The sequence below is a fragment of the Protopterus annectens genome, chromosome 5.part0 (assembly GCF_019279795.1).
Source record: "Protopterus annectens isolate FY-2018-M chromosome 5.part0, PAN1.0, whole genome shotgun sequence".
Lineage (NCBI taxonomy): Eukaryota > Metazoa > Chordata > Ceratodontiformes > Protopteridae > Protopterus > Protopterus annectens.
The window spans coordinates 400,232,839-400,260,481 of record NC_056735.1 but is presented as its reverse complement, the minus strand read 5'-3'; the positions used below and the strand labels follow the sequence as shown (position 1 = coordinate 400,260,481).

The window sequence follows — 27,643 nt, the reverse complement described above, 5'->3', positions numbered from 1 at the left end:
TTAACTTTAAAGAAGGAAAGGTGGGGGCAGTAGTTTGTCTGCAAAGAATATTCTCATATTTAAACTCCTAGTAAACATTTTCAGCTGAATTAAAGCATTCACGATGTTTAACATAAAACTGGGAATAAACTTAAACCCATTTTTAAAACAATCCATCAACTGACATTTCTTCATTCGATAAGTTAAACAGCTTGAAAAAAACATCCACCGCCAAACAAAGTTGACCACAGCATCCATAAAAAAAATTCAGTCAATGTTTGTTGGTCCTCCCCCTGCCTGCCTCTTCACTGGTAATTCAATCACCGGTCTTTGTATTGTCCACTACTAGGTTCAGGGTAATTGGAAGCCTCGTGTATTGTGATTTGTATTATGTTCTTTCCTTCCAACAACCTGACTGTAGTATCCGTCATATCCAGCTCTGGAGATGTTGCATATTTTGCAAGCTGTTGCAACAAAACTGTAAGCTCATCTGGAAGAGTTACGTCTTCCATGTAGAGTGGAATTAAAATAGGCAAAGCCATCCCTCCAAGGTGTAGAAAACAAACAACAAAACCAAGAACCAGCAAAAGCACAAGGAACTAAAAATACAAAAAACATCCATCAGAGTAATCTTGCACTCTTTTAATTCACCAAAGGAATTGGGGTTTGGTCTTTAATGTAGAGATGAGAAAGAGTATGGACAACCATCCAATTATTGTGTTTAGTAGGGAGAGAACGACCGTACATAGGACCCTAGTGTGTTCCAGGAGGTATAGTTGTGATATACATTATATAAATGTTTGGTTAATGAAGCAGCTATGAGTTTTAGCTATTTGTTCACAGAAGCATTAATACTGTGAAAACTGTGTAGCCTACAAGAAAACAAATGCTGCATTCTTATACACAGTATAAAACTACAAACAAAAATACAGGAAGTTACCTCCACAAAGGGACTAATCATCAGTGGAGTCCCCCAGAGTTCTGTGCTGGGACCTCTCCTGTTTGGCTTCTACTTTTTTGAAGTAAAAGCCAATATCAAAGCGCTCTGACTGACTAAGTTTGCAGGTCACTTCAAGCTAGGAGCAGTCATTGAATCGACAAATGACTTAGCCATCCTGCAAAAAGGTTTGTCCCAAATAAATAACTGGTGCCAAAAATCAAGGACTGAAACAAATTGCCAAAAATGCATTATTGTATCCTTTGGGAAGTGATCTACCCCAGGGAACTACCACATTGACAGTATGACTCTAAGAGTTGACCCAATTGTTTAGTTAAACTAACTTTTGACCAAAATGTGTCCATTGTTGTAAGAAAGTCCTTCTATATTGCACAGCTTATAAGTAAGGGTACTGTGTCTAGATCTAGGGCTGCCATTGTCCCCCTTTACTCAACCCTCATTAGACCAGTCATTGAGTATAGTGCCCCCTTTGACATGCATCTATCCAGACACATACAACAACTGGAACCCCCCCCCCCCAGAGATACCTTAATAAAAGGGTGCAAGGCCTAAACAACATGTCTTAAATGGATCAACTCAAAACCCCGTCAGTATACTCAGTATGCTACAGACTGCTAAGAGGTGACCTGTGCCTGGCATACAAGGCATCCTCTGACCCAGTACTGATGGAATTACTGCACAGTAGCAAGTCAAATGGCATCAAAAATACTTAGTCTGGGGATCTAAAACTCTTCTGCAATGTCAACAGAATTGTTTGGAAGAAGAAGTATATCTTGCAGAGGATACTGCTGCTATAGAACAGACTCCCCATCCACATAAAACAAAGTTCATCCCTGTCCGTATTAAAGTGCAGCTTGGATGTGTAGATGGGAAACAGAAAATTTACCCCAGGACTGCTCCCTGTACTAGTTATGGATCAAAGCAGCTCCTAAATGCTTTATTCCATGCTGGATCACCTCAAATTATCTATGACATGATCCCAGTTATTCTTATTAGGGGTGGTATATAATTATTACCATGGGATGGGTAAGACCAGTCTCTAACCAAATGAGATTCATTTGAAAAGAAAAAAAAAACTGTCTAGGCTTAAAATGGCCTGCAGGGGGGGGGTCCCTATTATATGAATGAAAAATCAAGATCTTGAATGGCTGAAAAGTCGAAAATGCCATTCTTCAAAATTGTTATTGTGGGGGTCTGCACCCCCACACCCCCCGCTAATTATATATACTAACTCCAAGATCGCACTACAGTGAGGAAAGGGCAACTTTTCCAATCTTCACTGTACTGCGATCTCACAATAGCGATCTCGAAGAACGGCATTTTTAACTTTTAAGCCATTCGAGATCTTGATCTTTCGTTCATCTAACAGGGACCCTGCAAGGGCAGTTAGCCTAGTACTTACTTATGAACCTGTGAACCTATTATAGCGCATTTCTGCCATGCATAGTTGCCATCTAAACTGCAATGTTTTGTAGATAAAATTGCTGTTTTAAAATGTTCTGAAAATGTAAAGCACATCATTTTCATTGATTGTACAATATCAAAAAGCAACAGTGGGTACCCAATCTTGGCATACGTCATTGGAAAGCTTTTCAACAAGCAAACAATTCGCTCATTTATATATTGGATCTGTCTTGCATGCTTACAGAAATATAACTTTCCTTTCATAAAACTGCAACATAAATCCAGTTGCATCAGATACACTGTTGATACCAACCCTTGTGTGTAGACCTTCATTTATTGCATAACTTCCATATTTTACATTTTTGTAACTTACACCATTTATGATCTATTAATTTTATTTATTTTTTTACTTATTTATTGACATTTCGTAACCAGGTTGGTTCAACTAGGCCAGTAGTCTATTTTCAGTGGAGACTCAAGAAGAAGAGCTCCAGATTTCATAGCAGTTTTCATATTAAAATTAAAATTCACACTCAAAAATATTACAGTAGATGTGTTAGTACACACTTCAAGTAAAGTACATAGTTAGAATAAAAAAAAAATGAAAACATAAAAAAAAGTAAAAAAAAAACAAGCACTTACTACATAAGCTAAATATAATTTGTTGAAGTTGATAAACAATTTTTTTTAACACATTATACAAGTATATGGTATGGAGGAGATGTGTTAACTAGGTATTATTGACTTATTGACAGTTATATGAGGTATGCTCCTAATAGGGCATTTAGGAGAAAACCTCTCAGTAAGCAAGTGGTTTCCTGGGTTAAAGACTTCAAGAAGCAAGGGAATTGAGTAGCCTGCTGTTACTTAGGGTTAAATGAGTTAAACCTAATGCTGACAGAGTTAGAGCAAATACAGATAACAAAAGCCTCAAAGCAGATTATTGCCTAAATGTTTACTAAGCATGAGTTCTTCTCCGTATTTGATGTTAACCAATGGTTCTAATAAATTATCTTAAATGTGACTAGTTTCAAGCTGTGTACGTTTAATACATCTCCTAGCAGGTATAGATTTTTGAGGTTACTCTCTGAATCTGTTCAGCTCCAAAATTGTTCCAAAGGGCTGCAACAGCAATAATTGAATGGCTAGGTAGCATAGTCAACATCAGTGAAAATATTCTAATCTCAGGTAATACAAAGATGGAATATGACCTGCACCTAGCAAAATTATTGGGCAAACTGAGGCAAATAGCCTAAACTAAAGCAAAAACAAATGCCAGACCTGCAAGTTTAATAAAAACCTGGCAAGCTAATGCATATTACTGATGATGTAAGTAAAGAGTATCTGTATGAATGTAAAGAAGATTTGTTTGGGAAATATGTAGGAATGGTATGGGTTGCTTTTAGTTGTCAATGTCTGCTGATCAGCTACAACAGATTAAGGTTTGTGTATGTATATACAATATATCCATAAATATATATATATATATATATATAGGTTTATTATTGAAACCTTGAAACTGCATAGGTTAACCGGTCATATGGTTGACCCGAAATCCTGAATCCGGAAACAGCAAAATTCTGGCCAGGTCAAAACTGGATACATCGACACCCATAGTTCGATGTATTCGACATAGCAGGAATTCCTCACTGAACCGTGATCTAGGTGCACAATACTGAACTCAGATGCTCAGACTAAACTACCTGTTTGCAGTAATATAGTTGATGTATTTGAGTCAGCATTCTGCCCATTGGAAAACTGCTTTTCGACCACATGCCAGTCGACAGCAGTGACTTTGGGTATTCAATAGTAAACCTATTATATATAGTTATAGATATAAATATATATATATATATATATATATATATATATATATGTATATGTATATATATATATACATATATATATATATATATATGTATATATATATATATATATATACATATATATATATATATATATATACATATATATATATATATACATACACACACACACACACACACACACACACACACACACACACATAGGTTTACTAGCAAATGGGTGATCTGACTTCATTCGATTTACGTTAATCCGAACTGGAAATTTAAGATTATGAAAGAACGAAAAAGAAAATGTTGAAATGCACAACAGTGAATGCACTACAGCATTCGCTGTTGTGAATTTCAACATTTTAATGCAGTTCGCACTATAGTGGGGATCGGGAAATGTACCCTTTCCCTCACTGTAGTGCGATCTCGGAGTTTGTATATATAAGTGGCAAGGGGTGGGGGTGCAGGGCGACTTGCCTCCCTGCAAAAACATTCTTTGCTGTGTGTTGTTGCACAGTAGTACCACTAGCAGACACACACACACACGATGACTTTGAACTGCAGTTACTAGTTAATGTCATATGTCAGAAGTCCTGGATAGTGCTAATTGCTAAGTCACTTTATCCTATGAACAGAGTTTATTTTCTTTATGCACTTTTATGCATTCAGGGATTATTGTTTAAAGGAGAGAGAGTCATTATTTCTATCCATCTGCATGAAAATGTGCATATTAAAATTACAAAGTCCCACTTAGGCATGGACAGTTTTGTGTGTGTGTGTGTGTGTGTGTGTGTGTGTGTGTGTGTGTGTGTGTGTGTGTGTGTGTGTGTGTGTGTGTGTGTGTGTGTGTGTGTGTGTGTGTGTGTGTGTGTGAGAGAGACTGTTGAGGATACTGAACATGCAAAAAAGATGCATGTATTACTGTTTAGTGTACTGGGAACATGCACGTTTGTAAACATGCTGTGTTAGTGAAGGTATATATTTTCAGGGGACACACTCACATACCACTGCTCATACAGCATCCTTCTTTACACTTCTGTCATGCTTCCCTTTAGCATGTTGTAGTCACTGACTTATAAACTGGCCATGTGACATGGGGAGAGATCACAGAAATCTAGCTCATAAAGGTGGTAAGAAAAAAGCAGGTTGCTACCAAAACAGATATCTTCCAAAGGGGCATTACAGAAAATGGTTATGGAAGTAACACTTCTAATGGTTTGAGCCCTAGGGGTTGTTGTCAGGATTGTATCTTGTTTATCTAACAAAAGGAAATGCAGTTAATCAATCACCTGGAGAAAGTATGCTTGATAACCTTCTTACCCAAATGGAATTTGTAAAATGGCACAGAGTCAATTATCCTTCTGCTGAAACTTACTTCTGTTTACATGCAATATGAGCTATTCACTCACATCCATAGCATGAAGAAGGTATTTACTGTTTTAAGAGTAACTCAGGAATTACACTAGGAAATTGAAACATTGATCCAGATTATAGGTTCATAGGTTAGTACTAAGCTGGCTGCCCTTGCGAGCCAATTTAAGCCTAGCCAATTATCCCTTGTGAGACTCAAACCCTGCACCTTGTGTTTGTAAGGCAAACACCTTAATCATTAGGCGACCCTCTCTACTCTACCTACTCTGACCATAAATAATATATTAGTCTGAAGGGTTGCCCTCTGCTTATAAAAAAATAAGTACTAGAAATTTGTCAAGAGAAGCTGAAGCTCTGCAGTCCTATTATCGGAAGTTATGGCTATTAAGAAGAGGGTTTTCTAGGACAGGAATTTTTAGTCAGCTGTTACTGGAGGTTCAGAGATAGAGATGGTCATTCTCTCCATAATAGAATATCCTTTGGAAGAACAGTGTCTCTCATGGGAGGTCTGAGTTGTGATTTCCTTGGCAAGAAGGTCTTGCTTGCATTTAGAAGTGCTAGAGAATGGGAATCGTGTTGAGTATGAAAATTATAGATAGCTACCGAATGCAGTTTTACAGAGGAGTGGCTATGATCTGAATCAAAGACTTCCACTGAGTATTACAGAACATGGGGAATATGGTCAGAACCAGAGTGTAATCCCTTGATAGTATCCCAGAAATGAAATGTAGGACACTTGTCACACAAGTCTCAAGGCACATGAGATAACAGAGCCAACTTTGTGTCTCTGGACTTGGAGGATAGGCACAGTCATTCACAAAGCATGCAAATCTATGTGAGATTTCTCTGAAGTATGAGACAACAGCACCAACAACATCCTGAGAGTGCAGCAATTCAATGGAATGTGAGGGACATAATGATGAAGAAGAGGAAGTCAAAGTCTGTCTTTGCCAAAATGCAGCAATTATAATAGCTTTGACCTTGAGTGTAGTCTGACTTCCTGCATGAGTAACATCAGAGGTAACAGTGTTAAAGTGTAGCGGAGGCCATCTGATTATGGATGTGCCAGTGCATCCCTTGCTTGATCTTCTAGAGGCAATATATGACAAAAGAACTTGCACACTAGGAATTGCTAATACTTTTGGCTACTTGGACTGAGTGAATACTTCTGCGGTATAAGAAATAAGTAGCTTAACCTGTCTGCTAGTGAGTAGGCCTCCCCAAGAATACACATGACTACTAGGAAGCATTTGATTGTATAACCCATTGCCACAACCATGTGGCCTTGCAGCACATGTGATAAGAATGGGTTACCCTTCATCTGCTGATATATCAGACAACTAACATGCTATCTTACCAGATGGAAAAAACTTCTTTGGGAAGTGAGACCTGTATGTCTTGTAGGGACAGAAAAAATGTGCTCACTGCCAAAACACTGATATGAAGGCTAGACTTTAGAGGCATCCATATTCCTTGGACTGTGTTCCATTGTGGTGTGTAACTCACCCTAGGCAGATGTATGCATGGTCATTATCCCCCAAAGTGTCTGCTTATCGAAGGAGGTTTCTACTTAGAGGTTTGAAGAATCCAGTCACCAGTCTAGATGAGAATGACACACTGTGGAGATTCAAACAGACGCGAGAACAGAATAAGAAAGTTCATATGACTAATCCACGAAAGTCCACCGAAGGATGCTTATGTGGAGTCTAGCAGGAGGATCCATCTAGACTGAAGCTGCACTCAGCCTCTGAGCCTTGATACATGGTCTGCTGATAATATTTTGAAGGGTGCAAGGGGGGGGGTCACGTCTTACACATAGCAACCTTTCTTGGATCAAAAATAAAGCCTGACAAATGCCAACACTGAGGGCACAACCAAAGAATGTAAGGACCTGGAATTGAGATAAGATAAGATTTTGCAAGCTTCAAAGGGAAACGAGCAGTAAAAGCACAGATTTCCTTTGTTTGATAAGAAAGTTCTGTGTCAGAGCAGCAAGGAGCAAGATGTATAAAGAGTGGTGGAGAAAATCAGACTCCTGCCTTGTAAGATATACTGCCTTGGTAGATGTGCATTTGGTAGCTACTACAGGAGCAGAGGTGAGCCCAGCTGGAAGGGTCCTACACCAATAGAACTGGACTTCTTCGTAAAAGCAGAGAGACTTCAACATTTTATTGATCTTTATATGGAGATAATTATCTCAGAAGTCCAAAGAGCACATCCAGTCCCCTCTAAACAGACATGAGAGGATAAACAGAACTGTAACCATTTAGATTGGCTTTTTGGAATAAAAGTGTTTGGGTTAATGGGATTTAGAATTTGTCCTTAAGATGCCTTGCCTTTCTTTACTAAAAAGAACTTCTCTAATGATGCCCTAATTCCCTCTAATGTTGGGACAACATCATATAGGCTGTTTTTCTAAGAGGTGTGAACACTTCATTTCTTGCTTAACACCTATGATGCAGTAGGTTGTTGGGCAAAGTTAAGAGTGGGATCCAAGGGAATAAGAAGGAGAGCAGCACATTCCAGCAAAAATCTCCTTATTCATGTGTCCCTGGAGGTCTTTCTCCAAACGTGAACATGAAGGGAAAATTTCTGGTCTTTGATTTCCTTAAGTGGTTAACAAACAGTGAAGGAGTAATGTCTACTGCAGTCCACTGTAGGGCTGACCATGGCCTTCTGGGGTTGTCATCAATCCAAATCTATTGGCCTGTGACCTTGCACAGGAGTAGGCTAGAGTGACTACTGGTTCCTATTGTCCTCATGATTTTGTGACAGTTTTTGTGACTGTGGGGAATGCTGGAAATATATCTGATGTAGACTTCTCTCTGTCTTGGAAACCAAACACTGCAAAGGGTGAAATTTAGTTGTTTTACCATTCAGGTTTTCCTCAGTTTCTTCCATGCTCCTTAAGTACTTATTAACTTCAGGACCAAAGAGGTACTGACCACATAAGGAATGGTCTGTGGTCTAAAGTTACCTTGATGTCCCCATAAAACTAATTCACACACAAACAGGAGTGCCAGTGAATAGTAATGAAAGATTCTGTCACTGCAAGCAGCCCTTTTCACAGTATTATAAGCATGAGGTACCTTACCAAGGGCACCCGCAGGCAGGTGCAAGGGGGTGAACATGCACCCCCCTGGATCCGGCTGGCCAGGAGATTAATTTTCATTTAATTAAAAAAAAAAATACATTGGCATTCTTCTTTAAGAAAGGTCCTGGTCCCATAATGCATCACGTATGTGCGTGCGTTGTCATCCATGCTCAATTTGAAATACAACAAGTGGTGCTTGGTATTCACTTTGCAGGAGAATAAGTCTTCAAGTTTTGCTTGCTGCATCGCCTGTTTGTGGAGAATGAGTTTTTATTCAATCATTTAAGTAAGCATGACTGGGAGTTGGAGAGTAAGTGTTCACATTTGCTTTATTCAGTCAATGCGCCAGTTCCAAGATGTTGTTGGCTCTCTGTTGTTTTTTTTTTTTTTTTGAGTTTTGGGAATTACAGCTCCCCACACATCGCCAGGAAATAGGAAAGAAGAATTAGCATGAGTAATAAGTGATTGTTATTGTCCCCCTCCCATCCCTAGTGAAGTTCAACATAACCCTTTCTGCTGTATGGTGCTGGAAGTGAAAACTGTTCCTTAAACACACATTGACACGAGTGAGTTTTAACTCCATCTCATTACTACTTGGGATGTTTTAATGGTGCTGCTCACCATGGTGATTTGGGTTGTTATGCTAGCAGTCATTAACATAGAACAGCGAAGCAAAGTTAGTGTGACTTTGGCATGAATCTCTATTTCTCCATGCACGCATTATGTTATTTACACGTCATATATCTGGCTTAAATAGATGTGTCCTAACTGCACGTGTGCTGTGTGTTTAAATAAAACACAAATGCAGCAGGAATGGGGATGGTGTGTTCAAAGATTTAAATACAATTAGGAACTATAAGTCAGTGTATCAGCTTCAGGAGTGTGATTGAATGTGAGGTCTATTGTTAAGTCTTGGTGTGGTTATAAAATGGTGTAATTTCCATGTGTTGGGTGTTTGTGCTTTATGTGGAACACTTCACAAAGTAATAAAACTGTTAAGTAAAATCCTCCCATGTAGATGGTTTAGACTTGTACATTTTAGGGTGGTGTAGGGGAATGCATTCATCTTTATTGCCTTACAGGCAGGCACACATCAGTAGCAGTTTTGTCAAATGGCTGATTCACTAAACTGTATGCATTGTTTTTTTCTAGTATGAAATATCATTCTGTGTGATGGCAGAACTTTAGTTTCATAAAGTGAACCCTTGGTGTGTGTGTGCTTGGTTATTAAATGACAGCATTGCTTTTCTTTGAATGTACTATATGGTCATCTGGTTTACTAAAAGTTATGATGAAGATGTAAATATTGTGTCATGACAAAAACCTGTCCTGGGACACTAGCACTATGAAAGGGAAAGCAAAATGTTTTCTTCTTGCCTTAACATGTCAGGCTAGTATTATGAACTCATTTTGATGGCGTCATTCTCATTGTTGTTGCAGAATTCATTACTGTAATGTGATTGGTTAAAACACACTGCTGTATGACATACTTAAGTTGCCAGGCATTTCTGTTGATAACGAGATGACAGTGTCAGTAGCCTTGTGTATGTACATGTGCATGTTTTGTAAATTTGGAGTAAGATTCACCTGCCTTACCAGTCAGATTTGAGGAAATAATGTTCCACAGAGAGGGTTGTGTGCCCCTTGATTATGTTGCTTGAAGTGATGCTACAGCATTAAGTCATCATACGAGTCCATAGTTGCTTAGGATATTCCAGTAAATGAATGGGATAAAACTGTGGGCAAGGTTGCTGCACAGAGGGTTGTTGCAATACAGTAACAGACTCTGTAGATCATGGGCATTTTTTTCTGCCCCTAATTATCATAAACTGAGGCCTTTCATACCTAGTTCATGTGAATATTAATGACATCTTTCAATCTTGTCTGTAAGGCGTGGTGACATTTTCACACTGGCTTGTCTAAATTTCTCCTAGTCGGAATAAATATCAAGTAAGATGTCCCAGAAATAATCACAGGTGGTTGTTGCGATAGTGCATATAGAATGCATATATGTATGTATGTACATGTGTGTGTGTGTGTGTGTGTGTGTGTGTGTGTGTGTGTGTGTGTATTGTTTCATTTTTTTGTTTAGTTTTTTACTCCAGGCTTTTATTAATGTCTGTAGATCATGATATTAAATACTAGATAACCACAATTTAAATTAACTTTTGAGAAATGTGTGAATAAGTTCCTTATGTTTTGTAGTTGTAAGAAATGTGGATTTGGTTGTACTTTATGATGCACTGGGTGTAACACTATCACGTGTTGTTTATGCACCGTGAGCAGTCCTGCTGAACTTGTTCACCTTGCATACATTTCATCAATCACTTCTTTTTTGTAGCAATACTGTTATCAAATTGTGTTCACCCTGCATACATTTCATCACCACTTTTTTGTAGCAATACTGTTGGCAAATTTTACAATGCAAAATGTTATAGCTTTTATTTTGTTTGTTCAGTTTTCTTTCATCCTGCCCTTCCCAGCAAGCATTTTTCATTTTGGCTATATTGGGATCGTTTGCCCACTATAGACTTGTTGTTGTTGTCTTTCGGCTTTTCCCGGTTAGGGGTCACCACAGCGGAACTCCGGTCCGCTAATGATTGGCAATAGATTTTCACGGTGCTGAGTTGCCAGCTCGACGCCCAACCTTCAACGAAGGCAAGCCCATTCACGCATGTCTTTCGGAACGCCACATGACCCGGGGGGAGGACATGCAGACTCCACACAGAAGGCACTGCCTGCGCACTAGCTGAGAATTGAACAGGAGAACCTCTGCTGTGAGGCAACAATGCTATCACTGCACCACCACGGATTCCCACTATAGACTATGAACTCTTTTGCAGCATTCATTTTGTTTACAGTCTGCTTTACTCTTTACTTGGCTTCTTTCTTTCCTCATGGCTATGATTTCTTCCATTGAGAAGTAAATCTGCAGTGAAAGGTAATTGTTCAAGCATCTCAGGCTTTTTGCCCATGATAGTGATGGTGAATTGCTAGTGACTGTAATACTAACCAGTCAGAGAAACCTCTTTCATTTTTGTCATATCCTAGTTGTGAGAACAGTGCATTTGGTGGCATAAAAGATATTATCCATATTTCCTTTTACGCTTGTTGTGTTTCCCCGTCTGTAAAATGGCATCAGTAGTGTACTGTGACTTGTAGCTTGCAACCCACTGATGCATCCTGTTCAAGGGAATCAAACTTTTTTTACAAGACACTTGGTTCATGCCCTCGCAAACCAGAGTGTGTGGCTTACAGAATTTGTTCTTAAATGTGGGTCATCACTGTCACAACTGGAGGTCTGGTTGCTACACTAGTGGAGTCAACAGGTTTAATAGCATTATTAAAAGGTGTACAACTGTCACTGTTTAAAGTGCTCTATTAAATTTAATCAAGAACCATGTGTGTGTAGAAGTGCTTTTTATTTAAAATAGTTAAAGAAATGGGGATGTGTGTGATAACTCTTGTGTAACAAGCTGGGAAGGTGTGAAAAAATTCTGATGTGGTGATCTCCTGTTTTATGGCATACATCATATGTGTACTCATACAGGTGTGTGTATGTGAATATGTGTGTGTGTGTGTGTGTGTGTGTGTGTGTGTGTGTGTGTGTGTGTGTGTGTGTGTGTGTGTGTGTGTGTGTGTGTGTGTAAGAGGGAGGTAGCATACCCCAGATCTGTCCAGGTTTTTGCAGATTGTCCAGATTTTTTACCCCATATTCTTCCTAAAAGGATTGAAGTTGCTAAATAATAACAGACATTTGAGTTTTTGATGTTATATCCTTTAGAAAAATGCATACTAACACAAATCCTGTTACTCTAGCAATTTTCCAAGTTCATAAGAGCAGTATTTATAATCTGTCCCTATTTACTTTAGGCTTTGTCCAGATTTCTTGCACTAAGAGGTTGAGGTGTGTGTGTGTGTGTGTGTGTGTGTGTGTGTGTGTGTGTGTGTGTGTGTGTGTGTGTGTGTGTGTGTGTGTGTGTGTGTGTGTGTGTGTGTGTGTGTGTGTGTGTGTGTGTGTGTGTGTAATGCCCTAGTTACAGTTAGCAGGTGGAATTTATTTTCATATGCATTTTCAAGGAATTAGGAGCCTCAAGGGAAGAGAAGTTTACTGCTCCTCATGCTAAGTCTGCTTAAAATGTGCAACTGTTTCATTTAGCAAATGGTATCACTATTGTGGTATAGAATTTTAAAGCAGTGTTATTAGCACAGCAGGTAGCATACATGCATCTTGAAGTAGAGGGCTGTAGGTTCTACTACCACATCATGTACATTTGTATTTTAAGGGGGTGGGGGTGCTGCAGTCCTGAGTATGCCCTCCTTTGGATGAAATGCCTAGTAACTATGAACCTGTCTTTCAGCTTGCCACCCATTCCCTATTGCAATTTACCAGCTTACCATTTTTTTAATGCAACATGGGCAATTTATTCTTTAAGGACAACAGGCACTGAAATAAACACTGAAATATAATGTTGTTTTCTAGCAATAACATCTTCATTAGCTTCAGATCTCTTTAATGTGGAATTATTCAGATAACTTTTACTTCTGCAAAGATTGTGCATATTGACTGTGGATTGTAATGACAGAAGTTTGAGTGGCCTTTTATGGTTGAAATGTTCTGAATTGGGCAGTTTGTCATTATTGGTTCATGTTTTATTTCATTGTTTACTGGAAAAACATTCAAAACTATACATTTAAAACACACTTTAACAAGTGATGCTGTATTATACAAAGGATATAATTTGATTATATATTATAATTAATACAATCAGGAAGGTGAATCTCAGAACTTTTGCATGGTCCTAAAATGTGTGCAAGAGGCCTATGATTTGAAAACACCTCAAAGGTAAACATAACCTGCCACTGGCCAGTTGCATTTTCTTTGAATGTGGATTTAAATGCTGTTTCAGTGATGTGAGTTTCAAAGGTAGATAAGTTTTAATGCTAAGTCTGTTTTCATTGTAAGGCTATTGCTTTGCTTAGCAAATGTCTATCAGTGTTTGTGCTATAAAATTTGAAATAAAAGTTGTAAATTAAATCCAAATATCTGTAATCATTGTAGAAGTAAAGCATAAAACAGTATGCACACTGAGTTTTGAATGGTGTTTATGGCAACTGGGGAGAAATAGCCAAGTAATGGGACACTGAAATGTCTTCCATTGGGGGGGGGCTGCATGAGTGGGGGTGCTGAGTGGGGAGGGGTTGTGGCTTTGCACCCCCTGCAAAAAAACCTCCAGGCTCCCTTGTTCCTTACACTAGATGAAGTAAAAACATGGGTCTTATTTTGTCTCTTATGGAGCTAACACACAACTTTTCCACTGCAAACTGTAGTCTAGCTGCGGTGGTGCAGCAGTAGTGTTGTCGCCTCACAGCAAGAGGTTCTGCCGTTTGATTCTTGGCTGGAGCGCCTTCTGTGTGGAGTCTGTATGTCCTCCCCATGGTCGAGTGGCATTTGAAAGACATGTCTGAATGGGCATGCCTTTGTTGAAGGTTGGGTGTCGGGCTGGCACCTCGGCACCGTAGAAATCTACTGCCAATCTTTAGCGGACTGGAGTTCCGCTGTGGCAACCCCTAACCGGGGAAAGCCGAAAGAAGAACGACAACTATAGTCCAGCTGCATCATCTCTTTGAAAATACAGCAGGTGCATTAGAGAATTTAATGCCCACAGGACAACATATCATATGTGAGTGTACACTTCTCAAACCTGTCCATGACCTGAAACTTCTTGCCTGGAGGTTAGACAGCTGATACTGTTGGGTGGGAGCCTGGTGAAAACCACTGCTGAAATAGTGACTTTTTAGACTGAGTCCTCACCCAAACTGAACATTCTCCCATGGACCTGAAAATCCAGGCTGCTTTGAAATCTTGTTAGAGTATTGAAGAGTGTTCAGTAGTAGTGAAATCACTCAGGAGGATTAAGGTGGAAGGTAGTAGATCTTCTGCAGTCTGCTTTGAGGAGAGGAAATGGGTTCAGTAGACCAACCTATCCTCGACTGTATTAATTCTAAGAAATCCCAAAAGGTGGGGTCATCAACAGCCTGTAGAGGGGAGCTGGCCCTATTTTCATCATCTAGGTTTTCATTAAGCAGGTCAGTGTCCCAATAAGTATGATTTACTTTGTTTAAACATTTCTATGAATCATAGTAAAATGGTCTGACTCTGAGAATTCTAAACCTTGCTTAGGGGTCTGGACAGGGAAGGAGAATCTTAAGTGAGACACAGGAGGAGATGGCATGAGAATAAAACTGTGACAATACCATCTGATGAAATAAGTGGGAGGAAAATCATTGCAAACATTAGTGTTCCTAAGGTAAAGTCTACACCAGACAGAAGGCTGCAGAAGGGCATACTGAAAAGGACATTGCTAATGCCTGCTTCTCTGATGTCTGGAAGGACAGCTTCAAAACCAGAGACACATGGAAGGCAAGCACCTGTAAGACACTAGTGCTAAAAAGTTACCAAAGATGGACCTCTTTTTACAAGATCTGTAGATTATTTTGATCTTCTTGTCTGTTTTGCTTAAATCTTCTACCATAAATGAGCATGCACCTGGGATTTGTTGTACTACACATCACTCACCAGTGCTATGCGTGTAAGTGATCCTTTGGTCAGAAAAATACTGGTTCTATGGAAGGCTCACTGCTAATCAGGAATAGTGTGCTGCTGATATATATCAAATTGTGCAAGTCAAAGTGTACTGATGTATAAATACATATCTGTCTTTGTGTCCCCGTGTGTGTGTGTGTGTGTGTGTGTGTGTGTGTGTGTGTGTGTGTGTGTGTGTGCTGTGTATATGTAAATATCAATCAAAAACAAGCTATAAGATTTTGGCAGAGGCATTCAGAAGGTGCCGGTATACTGGTGTGCCAGATTGTGGTACAGAGGGTCTTGAGACTATGCCCTTTCACTGATCATTTGCAATCTTGGACATGGTTTATGTGCAATTGCAAGGGTGTGGAGACACAGCCAGCCATGTGGGCAACTGAGGAGGCTTGCCCTTGCAAAAAGAAGTTTAAGGTTTCAGTGTGTCTGTAGGTGTGTGCATGTACTGTGTTAATGTGTCTGTGCTGTGTCTCTTTGTTTTGTTATGGTTAGAGTATCGAGTGTGTTTATATTTGAATGTATGTTGACTTAATCTGTACTATCTGGGACTTCATATGGGTATGTGATGTATTGTGAAAGCAATTCTTTATCACTTGTGGTGAAACCATTTTCTGTGATAATTCAGTATATGCTCATTTAAATGTGTGTTTACATATATGTGGAAATACTGATGCACTTTACATTGATTTCTGCATTCCACATCTGACCTTCAACAACAACAAAAAAGATCAAAAGTATAATGATTGCAAATGGACATTGCCATCGTTGAAGTACAGAAATTATTTGTCTGAATATTGTTATTGTTAGGGAAAGGGGTTTGCGTAAGGTGATGTGTATAGGTGGGGTTAGGTGAAGCATCAAGGTTAGGGCAAGCACATGAGTAAGGATAGCCAGGGAACAGTATATACTGAATTTTATGCACAATAGTTACAATATGTGCATATTTCCAATGATTCAATATTTAGTGCCAGGTAAATAAAATATTATAGGTTTTCATATAATTCCAGGTTTAAAAAACACTTGGATTATTTAGTAGTTTGAAAGTATCATCAAGTGTTAGAGGATTTTTAAGAAAATGAGAAAAAAATAGGGAGAATTTTTCATTAGTTAAAATCTTGGAAGTAAAAAGAAGAAGAAAAAAATGGCGAGCATGTTTAAAACAGATGTATTGTTACTGGCCAAGGGGTAGTTGGCAAATCTAAATAAAATGGATACTGTGATTAAAAAACAAATGATGAGTAGTGGAAATTAAACTTTAAAAGAATAGTTCTTTTGTAATATATCACAGCATAATAAATCCATTCACATTAGCATACTCTATAGGATCTACATATTTCTAAGTTAAGAATTTTTGTAATGGAGACAGCCTTTGCCCAAATGCTGGCAGTGATGATATACAAACAGATGTGTTAGCACATCGTTGGTGGCATTGTGCTGAAATACATAACGGTGGCAACATACTTTGAACATTATTAAAGATTGCTGGTTGAAGAAAATACCACTGAATACTAAAAAAGAATGTCTGATTGGTTAAAAACCTTTGAAGTTTAAAATTGGTCTCACATATATGGTTATAAAAAGTTTGATATTAAAAATGTAAATTACATCCTTTACCTCATTTCCTAAATACAAACGGAAGTTTTCACAAGTTGATTATCCAGATGTACAAGTACTATAAAGGCCGAAAGTGAGAAATTGCAATATATTTCGTATTAGATTAAATATTTTGTTTCTGTTATATTTTCGTGTTTTGGTGGATGAAGGTTTCCAGTGCATTATGTATTTGTAATTTTTGTTTTAATATGCTGTTTAGTTCATATTTATAATGCATGGAGTACACTGATTACTTTCTTGAACTGAAAAAAAAATTTGCTACAGTTTGTATATACATAATCACCTTTCCGAAACAAGCTGATTATACCAAGGTAATTAGGAACCTCAGTGTTATTTGCAAGCACTGCACTGCCACAAAGACAGCAGTCCCCTCAATACTACACTAGAAATCTGACAGTTTAGAAAACTGTTAATATATCTTGCATTACTACAGAAAAGAAGGCAGAGTAAAGTTTCTAATACATTTTCAATCTGTTGGTTGTTTATACTTGCACTTTGCTTCTCACCAGCATTTATGAAGCAGTGTAAGATGTGTTGCAGTTTCTAAGGCTATTAGTTTGCACTTTTACACTTTTTCTTAAACATATGAGCAGCTGAGATAACCCACATATTCCAAAGAATTATGAATGTGTCTCTGATTGTAACTTCAGTTTGCATTGTGTTATTGTAATGAATTACAAGAAATTCACCTCTTTACTCCTGAGGTGAATTTCTTGAAAACCCATTTGGACACAGCAAGCTGGGTATGACTGGGGAACTTCTTCAAAATTCTCTATATTACCATCTTCAGTTATGGATGTATACATCATATCAGGTTTAGATACTGAAAAAACATTGTGTATATTTAATGATTTTTTTAATCAAAAACTTAATGCCCAGCTTTGTTTAATGTAGTAGACAGTGCAAAACTGCATTATCTAAATAAACTACTGAGTTAGATGGAATATTGGACAGTGAAGAAGCAGTGAGAAGTATACAAAGTATCTAAAAATGGTTAAAATGTAGTCTAGTCTTGTATTTAACAATTGAAAAATGTTCCATGAAAGTTGTAGCAAAACATTCATTCTTGAATAGGCTTCAAACAACTCGATGACTTCACTGTGCTAAAGTCACAAAAGTGAAAGTTACATACTCACCATAATGATAGTCATGTTGTCCTATTTTCATCTTGTTCAACCTTAGGGTCATGGATCCAACTCGGATCCAGCCTCAGTACCTTCAAATCCTAAGATCCAGGGCTCAAACTCCTCCCCTACCTGTAATTCCCTTGCCACTCCTAAATTACTTCAGATCAAGTTTGCCCCATTTAAGAATATAGCTAGCTAGTAGTAAAACTGCAGTTAGATAAAACATTCCATTAGCAAACTGAGAGGAAGGGGGTGCCAAGTGGATAGTAAGATAACTAACCAGGAGATGTTAAGAGATGTGTAGACTCCAGTAAAGGCTACCTGTTCTCCAAGGAGTTGTAGGTGACAGTTTCTAAGGGGGATGGTGGGAGGGATGTTGAACCAGACGAAAATAGGATAACACGGATCTTTCATTATGGTGAGCACATCATTTTTGTATCCGATGTTGTCCATTTTTGTCGGATTCAGCCTTTGGGACAGAATCCGATGGCTACATAATTTTATGGGTGGAATTAATAAAGGATGTTCCTGAGAACAGCAGAGCCAAAGGAGGAACGAGCTCTGGATTGTACATCCAGTTTATAGTGAGACACAAAGTTATGCACTGTAGACAAGAAAGCAGTTGGACAAATCTCATCAATCAGAAAGGGATGTTGAAAAAACTGTAGAAGTTGCCACTGCTCTTTTCAAATAACCTGTCGGTTTCTTAGAAAGGGTTAGACCCAACTTTTCATAAAAAAAGGAAATACTACTCGACAACCACCTTTAAAGGGTGACTTTAGAAACACCCCATCCCAGCTTAGATTTAGATAAGGCAGTTGGTCTGATTTCCTGAATTCTCTAGTTCTATATAAGTAATAAGTAAGTTGTCTATGAACATTAAGTAAGTGTAATGCATACTCTCATTTGTTAGAACATTTTGGAAAGAATACAGATAAATTAATTGGATTTATGTTGGATTTGGATGCCACCTTAGGAAGGAAAGACGGATTTGATTTTAGGAAAACCCTATCCTTGTGAAAATATGGTGGTTTACATGAAAGAGCTTGCAGTTCTGAAATCCTCTTAGCAGAAGTTACTGCCACCAAAAAAAAAATCATTTTCCATGCCAAGAAGTTAAGCTCCACTAAAACAGATGGCTCACAGGGAGACAGTATGAAAGCTTGGAGCATCACTGTGATATCCCATGGAGGGACATGTTCTTAAATTAGGGGTGGAAGAAGAAGGGTTCCCTTAAGAAAGGCCTTTGATACTTTTAACAATGCTATAGGAGTCTTGTTATGGCCTGTGTGAAAACTGGTAGTGGCTGCCAGTTGAACTTTGACTGTTGAGAAACTAGAATCTTTTTGGAATAATTCAGACAGAGATTCTAATTTAGAGGGAAGGAGGGCAGAGAAAGGATCCAAACCTTTCCCAGTAGCCTAAAAAGAAAATCTTTTCCATTTGCTTCAGTACAACCTCCTGGTGGTAGACTTTTGTGATGGATAGAGAATATGAACAGCATTTTCTGAAAATCTGGTATCCCTGGCCATCATTGGAATTGGAGTAAACAAGCAGTTAGTTTTAGGGTCTCTGGGACCAGGAGAGGATGCCCGGAAGGATGGGAAATAAGGTCTAGCTTGTAAGCCAATGTCCAGAGGGTATTTACAAGGTGAGGCCAAAGATGTGGGAACCAAACCTGTCGAGGCCAATACAGGGCAATGAGGATCAACTTGGCCTTGATCATTCTAGCTTTCTGAATGAATTTCATAATTAGACGAAACAGTGGGAATGCATAAAGGAGACCTGGGGGCCAGTTGTATATAAGAGCATTCCTTGATGACTGTCCCTGTGGAGAGAATAGGGTAAAATAACTGCTGCATTTGTTGTTCTGGTAGGAAGCAAATGGGCCACAGCAATGCTAGCCCCAGTGACTGAAGATTTCATTCACCGCTGTTGGATTGAGGGACCACTCATGAGGCAAATGAATGCGCCTGCTCACTCTGTCTGCTAGTACATTGAAAGTCTCCAGGATATGCGTTGCTAGCAGAAAGCGATGGGAAGACATCACCCATTGCAAACCCTCATGGCCTCTTGACATAATGGATAAGATCTGTTTTTTCCCTGCTTGCTGATATACCAGACCACTGACACATTGTCCATCTGAAATTAAATCACTCCCACTGGAACCGAGTCTTAAAATGCCTGCAAAGCCAAAAAAACTGCTCTCATTTCCAGGACACTGAAGTGGAGATTGGTTTCTAAGGGTATTCAGGTACCTTAGACTATCTTCCCCTCATAATGCCACCCTGTACCCTAAAAGGGAAGCATCCATGATTACTGCTGTAGGAGGAAGTGAAGAGAATGGATGACCAATTTCTAAGGCTGTGGAAGTGATCCACCATTTGATGTAGATTCTGCACACTGAGGTCATCCTGATCGGGCTGTTGAGGGGTAATACAATTGGGACCATTGGACTGACAGAGTCCATTGCAGAACCCTCATATAAAACCTGAATATAGGAACAAGAATAATGGCTGACTTTGTAAGCCCTAGAAATTTTAGAATTAGCCATGCTTGTAGCAATGGATTAGATAGTACTTGTAATACCAACTGATAGACTGAATGCTGTGCAGAGGGAAAGTGGCTTTCTGTGTTTTGGTGTTCAGGTGGCATCCAATATATTGTAAATTCTGAGTTGATAACAATTTGCTCTTTTGTTAGTTCACTGTAATCTCCAAGTCGTGAAATAATTGGAGTAAGAAGTCCTGTTGGAGAATTAACAGATCCTTCGTCAGAGTGGTGAGGAGCCACTTTTCTAGGTACAGGAACACCAGCAACCACTGCTGACGCTGCTGCCATGCATTTGATAAACACTCAGGGGGGCTGTGGTGAGCCCAAAGGGCAGGGCTCTGTATTGAAAGTGGCTCCCTGCCTAAAATGGAGAAATCTCCTGGAATACCTGTGTATCTTTATGTGATAGTAGGCATCCTGGAGCTCTGTTGAGCACATCCAGTCTTCCTTTTGAGTAGTAGCAAAATGGACTGAACTGTGACCATCCAGAATTTTGTCTGTTTCACATATTGGTTTAAATAACTTAAGTCCAGTATTGGCCTGAGGTCCCCTGTTTTCTTTGGAAGTAAAAATAACTTGAAGTAGACACCACATCCTGTCTGGTCTGGTAAGACCTACTGGATGACTCTTTTTTTCTGCCAGCTTTTCTACTTCTGCTGTTGCGGTTTCTAATTTATTGGGTGGCACTACAGGAATCCTACATTTTGCCTGAGGCAATGTTAGTAATGGAACTGAGTACCTCTGGTTATTATTCTTAACACCCAAGAATCAAAGTGATGGCCTGCCAGGTTTGACGGTGTAGTAAGCACCATTCCAGCTGCCTCCAGAGTGCAGCAGTCAGACAACTGTTCAGGAGTGCTGGAAGGACTTCTTGGAAAAGGGCCTGTGAAATCCTTGGTTTTGCCATGCACCTCTGCCTCTGGGGTGACATCCATTAAAATTACCTCCTCCTTTGCCATGAGGGGAGTCTGTACAAAGAAGCATCCTAGGTAGGACCCTATGATTTCAACAATAACATTTTCTTCCCCTCCTTGCTGATTCCTGGAGAAAGTTCTCTGAGAAGAACAGAAATGGGTTACAACAGCAGAAAGGGTGTTATTGTCCTTGCTTCTATTAAATTTTTATTTAACCTTCAGGCCAAACAAACTGGTATCAAAAAAGGGAACATTAATGAAGGATGTCTTAAAGCCCTCCTTAAAATCAGACAACCCCATCCAGGCATGGCGATGTGTGGCTATGCAGGTGCCTACTGTTCTGGCTGTTCCATCAGCTGCAATTAAAGCAGGTGCATGGAAACATTAGTAATTCATTCATAAGATTGGGTAGATAGTTGGGATTCCATGGTCTTCTGGATATCCATTTGTAAGTTATCTGAAAGAGAATTGGTAATCTCCTTTGTCAATTCTCTTTGGAATCAAACAACGTGAGCAAGGTAGTTCAGCGCTCTCAGGGAAAAAGTTGCTGAAGTGTATGTCTGATTACCATATCCATCCAAAGCCCTGGACTCCCTGTTGTGGGGATGGATAAATGAGATATCTTTGGAGAGTTCCTTCTTCATGGCTGTCACTGTGACCATGGCATCTACATGGGGGCCCTTACTCCAATGAGGTCTGTTTTTCAGTACAACTAGAATTTTATCTGACTTCTTAGGTATGGGTTCTGCTGTATCAGGCTCCTTCCAAACCCACTACACTGCCAGGTCAATGAGAGCATCAAGGGGAAGAACTGCCCTAGTAGTAGTAGAAGAGATAGCTTCAAAAGTCTCCAGGAGCACAAATTCTTCAGAGGAAGGTTTATCTGTGGACCACCCCCCTTTCTTTTTCACCAGTTCTAGGATTTCTCCAAAGGAGACATCTCCAAAGGGGGATCTAGAGGAGCTCTCCCCTTCCTCCAAATCCATGTCTGTGTGGTAGATTCTGGGATTGAATCCAAATCCTTCCATTTGCAAGTCTGTTTTCTGTGTACCTGTCCTTGGGGAATATTTGGTAATGGGCCTGAATTAGACTGGGAGCTTAAAGAGACAGAGAACTTACCCAAGACTGTTGGTAGTTGGCCATTTCTATCAATGAGAAGGATCAGATTCTGGAGAAAAATATGTTTGAAGTTGGGTTGGATCCAAGTAAGATGGCAGCAACTCTTCTCTCAACCTTGAGAGGACCCAAAGGAAAGCCTCAAAGACCATGGAGGAAATCGTAGCTGAGAAAGTCTCTCTAATAGGTGGAACAGAGAGAGAGAGAGAGACCACAAAACTCCAACTCTTCCCAGCTCCAAGCCAACACCAGAGCTGAGCTATCAAGAGCCACTACCTTGAGAGGAAGGGACAGCTCCAGCAGTTTCAGAGTCGACCCCTCTCCCTAAACACTAGTTCTGAAGCTTTGACTCTAACTCTCGTCTTGATTTGACAGGGTTGGAGTTGAGAGAATTCAGATCCAAGGGCTTTGATTCCAAAGGACAGACTTATAATGGAGTCAAAAGGGGGTGGTCAATGGTAATGTTCTCAACCCTATTACACAGGATGGAGTCAGGAGGACCCCCAAATATATCTGCGTCTGAAGCAACCTCTACATCATTCTGTTGACGTCAGCTTCAGTGAGACTCCTAAAAGAATGGGTAGACCTAGATGAAGCAATTTTAGAGGCCCTGGATCACTGAGGTAGAATAGCGGAATATGAAGTTGAGAACTAACTGAATCAGGGGAGAAAAAGCCAGACTGGAGACAGAGAATAGATCTGAGGCTTTGGATCCTAGGATGTTGCAACTTTTGGCACCAGACCCTGGCGGATGTAAGGTGCAGGGACCTTTTCTTGGGTCTTTCAATGCCATTCTCTGGAGTCTTACTGCCGTGAATGGAATCCTTTGGCTTTTTTTTGTCTTTCTCCCTCAGAGTCAAAGATGAAGGAGCAGCAATTAAAGTTATCAAAGCAGTGGGAATCCTTTAATATTAATTTGCCTCTTCTGCTCTGAAGAGCTGTATGGCCAAACGAAGCACAAGATTCACATTCCGTTTCGAGCTGTGCTGCTCCCAACAGTACACACAAAAAGGGAGTGGGGATCCTGAGGGGGAATTTTGTGGCCACATTTAGTACACCTGCCATTAGAAACAGTAGTGTAGTGGTTAGCATCGTCACCTCACAGCAAGAGGTTCTCCAGTTTGATTCTTGGCTAGGATGCCTTCTCTGTGGAATCTGCATGTCCTCCCTGCATTCTTGCGGGTTTCCTCCAGGTGTTCTGGTTTCCTCCCATGTTACAAAGACATGCAAGTGGAGCGTTTCTCCCCAGGCCTTTGCTGAAAACAAGCTTTGTCCTAGTTGCACTTTCCTGGTAATTAAATATTAAATAAATAAATTAGCAAACACTACAAATGTGTGGCAAATGACACTACACAAACCTACAAGTTAAAAACCTACTCTGATAAATCTAACAAGACCTACAAGAAGCATTACAATAGAAATACTTAGGGCCTACAAGTAGAATTACAAACTAAGTTATCTTTATATATGTGTAAGAAAAAAAAACATTGTTTGTAAAATTACAACAGGGGAGGTAGAAAAAAGTTAACAGTAACTGTAGCAGAAAATCGGGAAAGAAGTTTGAGTACTCTAGGAAAGTGATAATGAAAAAACACTTATCCCAGTTTGGAATCCAGAGCCTCTGTGATCGTTCAGTTAAAGGGGCAAATGAGATCTTACCTAATTTGAGAGTGGTGAGGGAAGTATTGGTAGAGGAGGAGTCATAGCCCTGGATCCAAAAGTTTGAAGGTGCCAAGGCCAGACCTAAGTCAGATCCAAATCCCAAAGGTTGAATCAGATAGAAATGAACAACATCGGATGTTGGGATTTAAAGCATTTGGAACCAAATGTTCCACTGAATAAGTTTCATTTACTTAAAATACTTCTTGGCTACACATCAAAATAGGGTTTTTGATCAGCAACATAATGAATCTCCAACACTGACTTTCTCTGCTTTAACACATTTAACTGTGCTGCTGTTCTATCCTTGCCTGCTGCATACACCATTTCTCTGAGGTGCTATGACCCCAAGTTATTTATATAAAACAGAATTATGCATGGAAAGACAGAACTTCTGGGCTTTGTCCCAGCAGTCCTTTTAAAAGCTAGAACCGGAAAAGTAGTTCAAATTATGATTCATTAATACCAGTTAGCTAATACTGAATCCTAAGTTCAGGTTGCTAATTCTATTACAGTCTATAGTGATGACTGTAGTGTCAGTGATATTTGGATTTTGAATTTATTATTGGTGACACTGTGAGGCAAATCATTTAGTACAATGCTGCATGCAAAAGAGCCATAAATGCAGTGATGCATGGGATGATGTTGCACTACTCACATGGGGGTGATAATTTCATTGCACAACTTCTATATATCAACAGTGTAGAGTATTACATAAGCAACATATAATTATTCCCCTGACAGAGAGTTCACCTCAGTATGCAGCTTTGCCAAAGCACAAAGTTAACACAAATGGCAGAGAATGCCAGATGCAATACTTAAGTGGAAATAGATGCAGCTTAGGGCACATATTATCATCTAGAAAGCCTGAAATGGGTAACAACACACACACACACACAGACACACACACACACACACACACACACACACACACACACACACACACACACACACACACACACACACACACACACACACACAATCAGGGGCAGAAAGGTGGTTACCAACAAAAGAGCTTGTGAAAGTAGGGAAGCTGCAGAAGTAAACCAAAGCATAGAAAACAACACTCTCTCCATTACAGAGTGACAAGAGAACGAACTAAAACCCACCACTCTTGCAGCTGATGGCCTACCTGCCAACTTCCTAAAAATAGCTGCAGAATCCTTATCTTATTCTGTCTCAATCCTTGTTAACCGTTCTGTACTTGAATCCTACATCCCTCAACTATGGAAAGTGTCTTATATTATTACTCTTCATAAAGGAGGCAACTCCTATGATTTCTCTATCGGCCCATCGCCATCTTATCTTCCTTATTTAAACTACTTGAGAGATGTATTCACTCTCAAGTTATGCATTTTCTGAATACTCATAATCTTCTCTCCACCACACAACACGGGTTCTGCCCACACCATAGTACAACTACTGCCCATCTCTCCTTTACCAACCTGGCTAACCTTCACAGAAATAATAAGTTTATATCTGCAATATTCTTAGATCTCTCCAATGCTTTTGACATGGTCTCACATCCTATCCTACTAGACATGCTCACCTCCCTATCCTTTGCCCCTACCACTATTGCCTGGTTCAAAAACTATCTGTCCAACAGGCAACAATCTGTCCAATGGCAAGGTGGTCTATCATCACTTCTTCCAACCACTATAGGCATACCACAAGGCTCAGCACTAGGACCACTTCTCTTCTCTATCTTCACCAATAATCTACACACCTCCTCCCAACATGCCTCACTTATACAGTATGCAGATGATTCAACTCTAATCTGCTCAGCCTCAACATTAACCATCCTACAGCAACTCACCCAGGAATCCTTTAACTCCATTGAAAAATGAATCACTGATATCCAGCTCATCCTCAACCCCAATAAGACTAAATTACTCCTTTTCACCCCCAACAAATCTAAAAACTCCCTTCCCTCCTTTTCTATCTCTTCTACAAATGGCACAGTGATATCTCCCTCTGCCCACACGAAACTCCTCGGTGTAGAAATAGACAAAAATCTTCACTTTGATGTCCACGTTTCACAAACCATCAAAAAGGTACATAAAAAATGGGAACTCTATATAGACATAAAAACTTCCTAACTGATCAAGCAAGGATCACACTAGCACAAACTCACCTATTGTCTATACTTATGTATGCAGCACCAATCTTGACCCAAGTCAGAAAACATGACCTTGACAAACTGGAGTCTTGCTATAATAATGTAAACAACTCCACTTTCAGATCCCACCATTGTCTGGCTCTAAAGGCGCTAAAATGGTTAGAGCTCCCACAGTTACTTAACCTACCACAAGCCAGCTAATCATCGCCTACAACACACTAAAATATCCTAACAAAACTCCAGCTTTAAATCAACTTCTAACTTACTACATAGCAAATCGACCCCTCCGCTCTACCGACAAATCCCTGCTATGTATCTCTAGGGCAAATAACTCTGCTGGGAAAGGACTATTCTCTCATATCATAGCTAATAAATGGAATAACCTTCCCCAATCTGTGACTTCTGCACCCACTACCCTACAATTCAAAAATTCTCTTAAGTCTCATCTTATGATCTCCTGGCCATGCCCATGTATCACATAGATTCTTTTCTTCCACTTTATACCTCCAGAACCTTTATTCCTACCTTTATTCTATCGCAAATATAAAACAACTTGATTGCATTTGTAACATCATTTCACCTATTAAATTATGTTGCCTGTAGCATACCCATTGTTGGAAGCATTTCTATGTTATTTTGTTTCTGCCTTACATCAGATTAGTAGTTTTTGATTTATTTTTATGTATAATTGTTTCTTAACCTACAAATGTCGAATTACTATTGTAAATTAATGTGGAGCTTTTCTCCTCGGGCCTCTGCAGTAAATGGACCTCGTCCAGTCAGACTTTCTCAGTTAACAAATGTAAAATAAATAAATAAAATAAAAAATAAAATGTTTACTGCAGGTTGTTATGCACAGTCTTCTACAATGGTTCTGCATTCCATGTTTTGTTTCTGTTTTATCATATACAGGAGGATACATTTAGAATCATTTAGAACTTATTGCCTTAGACTAGAAATGTATGTTTCAGAAACTGGAGCAAATGCTAAATAAGGGTCATGTTTTACAGGGACTACAGATTTTATGGGTTTGCAGTGATAGGGCTTAGATTCAATGGGAGATGGTCAGATAATGTGTGCAGTGGGGAGGCTTATCAGTCTGTGGTCTCCCTTACCACAGGCATTTTACTTGTTGGACATTGAAAAGCTGTCAGGTCGACTAAGAAAGCTGATATGTAGTTGGGAAGAAAGGGGAGGCATGACTGGATATTGTTATTGGAGGGTGTACAGTAGATGCTGCCAGAGGTGATAATATTATTTGAGCAATTCAAAAAAGAGGCAGGTCTGATATTTCTCCATAGAGCATTTTTGGTGATG

At 39.4% G+C, this 27,643-nt stretch overlaps 1 protein-coding gene across 3 annotated transcripts in view; it reads left to right on the top strand.

Annotated features, from left to right (window-relative positions):
* The window catches only part of F5 (coagulation factor V), a 1,256,984-nt gene that overhangs the window by 1,174,148 nt on the left and 55,193 nt on the right, over positions 1-27,643 (top strand). The window lies entirely within an intron of this gene.